Below are 7,500 nucleotides of genomic sequence, written 5' to 3' on the forward strand. Positions count from 1 at the left end.
GATCGAGGAGGAGGAGAGGACGAGAGCGCGGAGAGAAGAGCGGAGAGAGAGAGAGAGATGCAGGAGTAGAGAGAGAGAAGAGAGAGAAGAAACACAGAAGGAGGAGAGAGAGGAGAGAGAGACGAGAGGACACCCAGAGGAGAGGACAGGGAGAGAGAAAGAGAGGAGAGAGCTGAGAGAGAGACGATGGCGGGATGGGAGAGAGAGAACGAGGAGGAGGGAGGGGAGAGAAGGAGAGAAGAGGAGAAGAAGGAAAGGAACAGGGAGAGAACCCAGCAGAGAGAGAGAAGAGAGAGAAGGAGAGAAGCAGAGTATTGAGAGACAGAGAGACGAGACACAGAGAGAGAGAAAGAGAGAGAGAAGAGAGAGAGACAGAGAGACAGAGAGACAGAGAGACAGAGAGAGACAGAGAGAAGAGAGAGAGACAGGAGAGAGAAGAGACAGAGACGAGAGAGACAGAGAGAGAGACAGAAGAGAGAGAGAGAGAGAGAGAGAGAGAGAGAGAAGAGAGAGAGAGAGAGAGAGAGAGAGAGAACAGAGAGAGAGAGACAGAAGAAGAGAGACAGCAGAGAGAGAAGAGAAGAGAGAGAGAGAGAGAGAGAGAGAGAGAAGGCAGAGAGAGCAGAGACAGAGAGACAGAGAGGAGAAGAGAGAGAGAGAGAGAGAGAGAGAGAGAGAGACAGAGAGAGAGAGAGAGACGAGGAGAGAGAGAGAGGAGGAGAGAGAGAGAGAAGAGAGAAGACAGAGGAGCAGAGAGACAGAGAGAGACAGAGAGAGAGAGAGGAGAGAGAGAGGAGAGAGAGAGAGAGAGAGAGACCAAGAGACAGAGAGCAGAGAGACAAGAGAGACAGAGAGAAGAGAGAGACAGAGAGAGAGAGAAGACGAGAGAGACAGAGAGACAGAGACAGAGAGAAGAGAGACAGAGACAGAGAGAACGAGCAGAGAGAGAGAGACAGAGAGACAGACGAGACAAAAGAGAGAGAGACAGAGAGACAGAGAGACAGAGAGAGAGACAGAAGAGACAGAGAGACAGAGAGAGAGAGAGACGAGAGAGAGAGAGAGAGACAGAGAGACAGAGAGACAGAGAGACGAGACAGAGAGACAGAGAGAGACAGAAGAGAGAGAGAGAGAGAGAGAGAGACAGAGAGACAGAGAGAGAAGAGAGAAGAAGACAGAAGAGACAGAGAGAGACAAGAGACAGAGAGACAGAGAGACAGAAGACAGAGAGACAGAGAGAGAGAGAGAGCAGAGAGAGAGAGAGAACAGAGAGAGAGAGAAGAGACAGAGCAGAGAGACAGAGAGAGAAGAGAGACAGAGAGAGCGAGAGGAGACAGAGAGAGAGATATCAGTTTCGTAGAAAGGAAGGACTGACCTGTGTTCATGATGTTGACCATATATACGATACGTGGCGTGCAGATATAGCTGATCGGTGAGAATGGCCCTCATAGACGTGTGTACGCAGAACTCTGGCTTCAGGGAGGCAGGAAGGGCTCCAATCTTTTCCTGTACAGACAGGAAGATGACATAAGTTTGGAGACAAGGGAAACACGACCGAACACGAAACAACAACAGGAAAAGATATCCAGGGGCGATTCGGTGGGCGAGCAACGAACAGTGTTAAGGTTGTAAACAGCAAATCAGTGTATGGAACATTTCTTCTCGATCAGCTCCTAGAACAGGGGCAGCACACACACACACAGTGTGGGGGGGGGGGGGGGTCATTGAAACTGAAGGAGGAACAGTATCGCAGGTGCACCTGTTAGCAGGGAGGATTCCCTTTGAAAGTGGAGCTCTGTAAAACATCATTGTTTAGGTGAAACACTGAGACTAAAACAGACAGGTCCGGACACTATGCAACAGACATGGTCCGGACACTAATCAACAGCAGGTCCGGACACTAATCAACAGACAGTCCGCCACTAATACAGACAGGTTCCGGCCACTAATCAAGCAGACAGTCCGGGCACTACTCAACAGACAAAAAGGCTCCGGGGCACTAATCAACAGACAGGGTTCCGGGCACTAATCAACATACAGTCCGGACAACTAATCAACAGACAGGTCCGGGCACTAATCAACGACCAGGTCCGGACACTAATCAACAGACAGGTCCGGACACTAATCAACAGACAGGTCCGGGCACTAATCAACGCAGTAGAACCAGTGCAGTACATCACTCAACTAGGGCATCTCTCTTCGCTGTACAGTCCCATTACCTGCACTGTTAGCCTGTAGAGTCCCTGGTGCATTTTATCTAATTATTAACCTCAAAGTATATTTATAACGGAGCTGTTAAATTGATTGTGATGGATTGAAAATATATGACGGATGACGTCTGTCTGATTGATTGATTGATTGTCTCACCTTATCCTGCAGCCTTTGAACATGCCGTATCCACCAGGTAGGGACACACCAGTGTCATTTTAATACCATCCTTAAATGTCCTTATCCGAAGCCTTGATCTCGTGGCTCAGCGACTCGTGGAAGCCGATGGCCCCAAACTTACTGGCGCAGTAGTCCTATAGGGGTTATGAGAGGAAAAGGTGTCCCTGTTAAATCCTGTGTAGCTATCACAACCGTAGAATTACACGGAATAGAACGGGCGTCACCATTTAGGTCAATGACGCCATAATGAGTGGCCTGGCAGCCATTCTGATTGTCCATATGGGTTTACTAGTCAAATTGCCAAGGTCAGAGGTTCCGAGTCTGTTCTATTCATTCTCTCTCTATGGACACAACAGGTACCCCCTTTAACACCCTGCAGCAACAGCTTGGCTTCCGTTGTGGCGATCGTGCTGCAAGTGGTTGTCTGGCTAGGTTCTTCCAACTGGGCCCAAACTGGTTGATTCGACGTTGTTTCCATGTCATTTCACCCCCCCCCCCAAAAAAAAAAATCTGACGCCGTTGAATCAACATGGAAAACTGATTGGCTTTGAATTTTTTTCCTTTTTTAAAAATCGGTTTATATATTTTATAAATTATTTCACCCAACTTTTAAACCTAAATCCAATAACATGGTGACATTTGCTGATTTCACGTTAGTTGACCAACACAACCAGATGTACATCAAAACTAGACGTTGAACTGACGTCCGTACCCAGCGGGTTATAGCTCCACAGGTCCCTCTGCTTCTAAACAGAGTGTATTTAACTGCTACACCTGACCGCACTGCAGTAATGACAGAACGTGATCACCGTCTCCCTCGCAGGCCGGATTCTACTTCCTGTTAGCTACACAGATACGTCCCAAAAAGGGTGCCCTAGTCCCTACATAGTGCACTACTTATTAGACTCCCTATGAGGCCCTAGTGAAAAGTAGTGCACTATATAGGAAATATAATGGCATTTGAAAACACACCACAAAAACCCTCCCCACTCCTCCAAATCTCTACAGTCCTCCTTTCTACAGTTTCATTAGCATTCTTTTGCCCTTCATCAGACAGACCAGCGTTGGGTTAGGGTATGGGCCCTACAGGCGCTCGGCTGGGAAGGTTTGATGTGGTTCACCCAGGAACTAACCTTTAAAAAACAAAACAGCTTGGGCCAACACAGATGCGTTGTGGAGAAACACAGAGAGGATAAGGGAGATGTGACTGTGCCCACGTGACAAGCCTGGCAGACTATGGCTCCTAAATAAATACTCCCTCCATGCCACAAAAAGCACGTTCAAGACATTTCTAGGAAGTATAATAGGGGTAGCAAGAACCTGGACTGTGTTCCAGTCTCTTTTGAAGAGAGACTTAATCATTAAGGATGAGAACCTGGACTGTGTTCCAGTCCCTTTTGAAGAGAGACTTAATCATTAAGGACGAGAACCTGGACTGTATTCCAGTCCCTTTTGAAGAGAGACTTAATCATTGAAGAACGAGAACCTGGACTGTATTTCCAGTCCCTTCTTGAAGAGAGACTTAATCATTAAGGACGAGAACCGGACTGTATTCCCCAGTCCCTTTTGAAGGAACTTAATCATAAGAACGAGAACCTGGACTGTTTCCAGTCCTTTTGAAGAGAGAACTTAATCATTTAAGGACGGGAACCTGCGACTGTGTTTCCAGTCCCTTGTAGAAAAAAACTAAATAATTAAGAATGAGTGCCAGCCCACGCATTAAAAAGAGGAGTCCATTGTTCTAGAATATCTAACACCATTCTACAAGGCTTCTCTTGGAACACGTCACAGAAAGTGACGGCCTACAGCTTCTTCCTATTGTCCCCAGGACAAATGACCACAGAAAGTCCTTTTAACACTGACTCAGATAACACACAAAAGAAAAACGGTGAGGGGCCTGGATGAAGAGAACAGAAAATGTAAAAAAAAATATATATATTAAAAAAAAAGCGACAAACCAAAATCACCTCCAACAGTGAATTTACTGATACTGAGAGAGCTTGCGATGGTTCAACAAAGATCTGATGCAAGATGTCTCTCTCCCGCAGAGACCTGTCAGCTTGTTCTTCACTCAGAGCCAAGGGGCCCTATGGGGGCCCGCCCACACCCCCAGCTACAGACAGAGGCCCCGTAAACAGCCCCCCAGACCCCCCAGCTACAGGACAGAGGGCCCCGTAAAAACAGGGCCCCCCAGAACCCCCCCCAGCTACAGACAAGAGGGCCCTGTAAACAGGCTCACTGTTACTTATTTTCCGCGACGGTGGGAGGGGGGATGCTACGAAGGAGAAAAGGCAATCTCCCTGTGTGAGGGTCCAGTGTGAGTGAGGGTGAGGGTCAGTGTGTGTGTGTGTGTGTGTGTGTCTGTGTGTCTGTGTGTCGTGTGTGTGTGTGGAGCAGTTGCGCAATGTAATGAATCCGCCTCGCCAAACTGTGCTAAGCTAGGAACGGAGAGTGTCCAAAGTTGTGTTTTCCCACCCGTTCGCATGGGTGTGTTAGACTAGGGCGTACTGTAGATGCAAACTGCACTATAAAGTATCCCTACTGCAGAGAGTGTGGTCTCCATCATGTGTGTAACTCACCTCCACGCACAGCTGTGCTGAATAGCCCCAGAGAGCTGGCAACCGTCACAATGTGACCGTGTTGCACTCCAACATCTTGGGAAGGAATGCCTTGTGCTCTGCAGCAAGGAAAGGGAGGGGGAAGAGGAGAGGGGAGGAGGGAAGGGAGAGGGAGGGGAAGGTTAGTTTACTGGTGCAGTTTTCTCTGCCAAAGCCCTTTGATCCTCACCCCTCTCTTCCTCTGACCCCCCCCTCTCTCTCTCCCCATGGTGATCAGAGAAAAAGATTAGAGACTTTTTGAAATTGACTTTCATAAAACAGGCCAGAGTTGAGTCACTAGAGCGTGAACTTATGAGTTTGGGGTATAACGGCTTCCCTGTAATTTAATGTAGAGAGAACAGATATTCAACGACAAGAGAGAGAGGAAAACAGGGAAAAGAGAGAAAAACACACCCACAGAGAGAGAACACAGATCACACACCCACAGAAGAGAGACAAATCACACACCCACAGAGAGAGAATATACAGAATCACACACCCACAGAGGAGAGAGACACAGATCACACACCCACAGAGAGAGAGACCACAGGATCACACACCCACAGAGAGAAGAATTACAGATTCCACACACCCACAGAAGAGAGAGACACAGATCACACACCACAGAGAGACGGCAGAGAACACAGATCACACACCCACAGAGAGAGAGGACCACCAGGTCACACACCCACAGAGAGAGAGACACAGAGTCACCACACCCACAGAGGAGAGACACAGATTCACACAACCACAGAGGAGAGGGACCACAGTTCACACACCCACAGAGAGGAGAGACACCCAGATCACATCACCCACAGAGAGAGAGAACACAGATCACACACCCACAGAGAGAGATTATAAGATCACACACCCACCAGAGAGACGAGACAGATCACACACCCAAGAGGAATACACAGATCACACCCACAGAAGAAGAGAGAGGAGAGAAGAATACACTTTGACGGAAGGAGGGAAGAGAGATGAGAGAGAGGAGAGAGGAGAGAGAGGGAGCAGCAGAGAGAGAAGAGAGACAGAGACAGAGAGAGAGGAGACGAGAAGAGGAGAGAGAGAGGACCAGAGAGAGGAGAAGAGAGACGAGACACCACAGGGTCACACCACCCACAGAGAGAGAACACAGATCACACACCCACAGAGGGAGGAGGAGAAGACAAGAGAAGAGAGATGTTACTGGGGATCCTCTTTTTCCTTTGTAGCTTCGTAGGAGTGCGCTGATTGGCTTATAAATTACATATAAACAACGAAAAACCTAAACATCGATAACATACGAAACAAACCCGATCTGTTCTTTCCCCACACAATCCAGTACCCACGCACGTGCCCAAGCTTAAACCTCGCTGACAGGAAACCAATCCACAGGCCCCCCCCGTTCACTCACCGAAGGACACCAATGCAATTCAACCTGCTGGTCCACCCTGCACGGTCCGCGGCGGGAACAATACCTCAGGAGCATACTAGGCGACAGAGACTGACAGACTATTGCCACGTCAAGGGTCTCAGTAGTTACAGAAGCTAATTCAATGACATCAGTGAGTTGTGCATGGGAGAGGAATTAAGTGCCCCCTAGAAGCTCGATCTCAGGGGTCATTCCGAGACTTCCCTCTACTCTAAGTTAGGATTAAGGATAAACTGATCCTAAATCTATGCCCTTAGATTGAACTTCTATTCTGCGAGCAGTTGGAGAAACGTAACACTAGAGGAGACTGGGAGGCCGAGTCTTCAAATACATCCTATTTCATTATAGCGCAACGCGGCCTGCTTCAACAGTTAGTGCACTATATATACGGAAATAGGTGGCCATAGGGCCCTGCGCCACATATTGCACGTATATATAGGGAATACGCGTTGCCATAGGGCCTGCGCCACAGTAGTGCACCTATATAAGGGATAGGGTGCCATAGGGCCCTGCGCCACAGTAGGGCACTATATATAGGAATAGGGTGTGCCATAGGACTCGGTCAACATAGTTGCACTATAGTATATATATATTATATAGTATATAATATATTAGTAAACACTTCATTGAAGAATCTCTACTGTTGACCAATAACCATTGGGGACGATAGATTACTTTTATTTTTTTTTTTTACAAAAAACGTCATAATATACACAAACTGTTCCGATGGGGAAGCATGCGGGACGCCTTAACGCGATTAACTTCAATTGAGACCCGAGGTCGGTGTCGAGGAGGACCTTACCTCCATCATTACCAGTCTCTACAAGTACTGGTGATATAAATGGGCCGTAGAACTCAAAACTCACAGAAGAAGAGAAAAATATACGATTATTATTGTGCTTATTAACACATACTAGAAAAGAGAATGTATTTAGGTTTTTAATATTGAATGCTGAATAGTTCAACGATTCAAATTGGGCACCTAGTCCCCATTACCCTCCAATACAATTATATTTTTAAATCATAACGAAACCTTGTCGTTGAATATATCTCCATGTTTCAGCACAGAGTCAGAGAGAGACAGAGAACGAAAGAGAGGGAGAG

Source organism: Salvelinus sp. IW2-2015, unplaced genomic scaffold (genome assembly GCF_002910315.2).
Source record: "Salvelinus sp. IW2-2015 unplaced genomic scaffold, ASM291031v2 Un_scaffold1822, whole genome shotgun sequence".
Lineage (NCBI taxonomy): Eukaryota > Metazoa > Chordata > Actinopteri > Salmoniformes > Salmonidae > Salvelinus > Salvelinus sp. IW2-2015.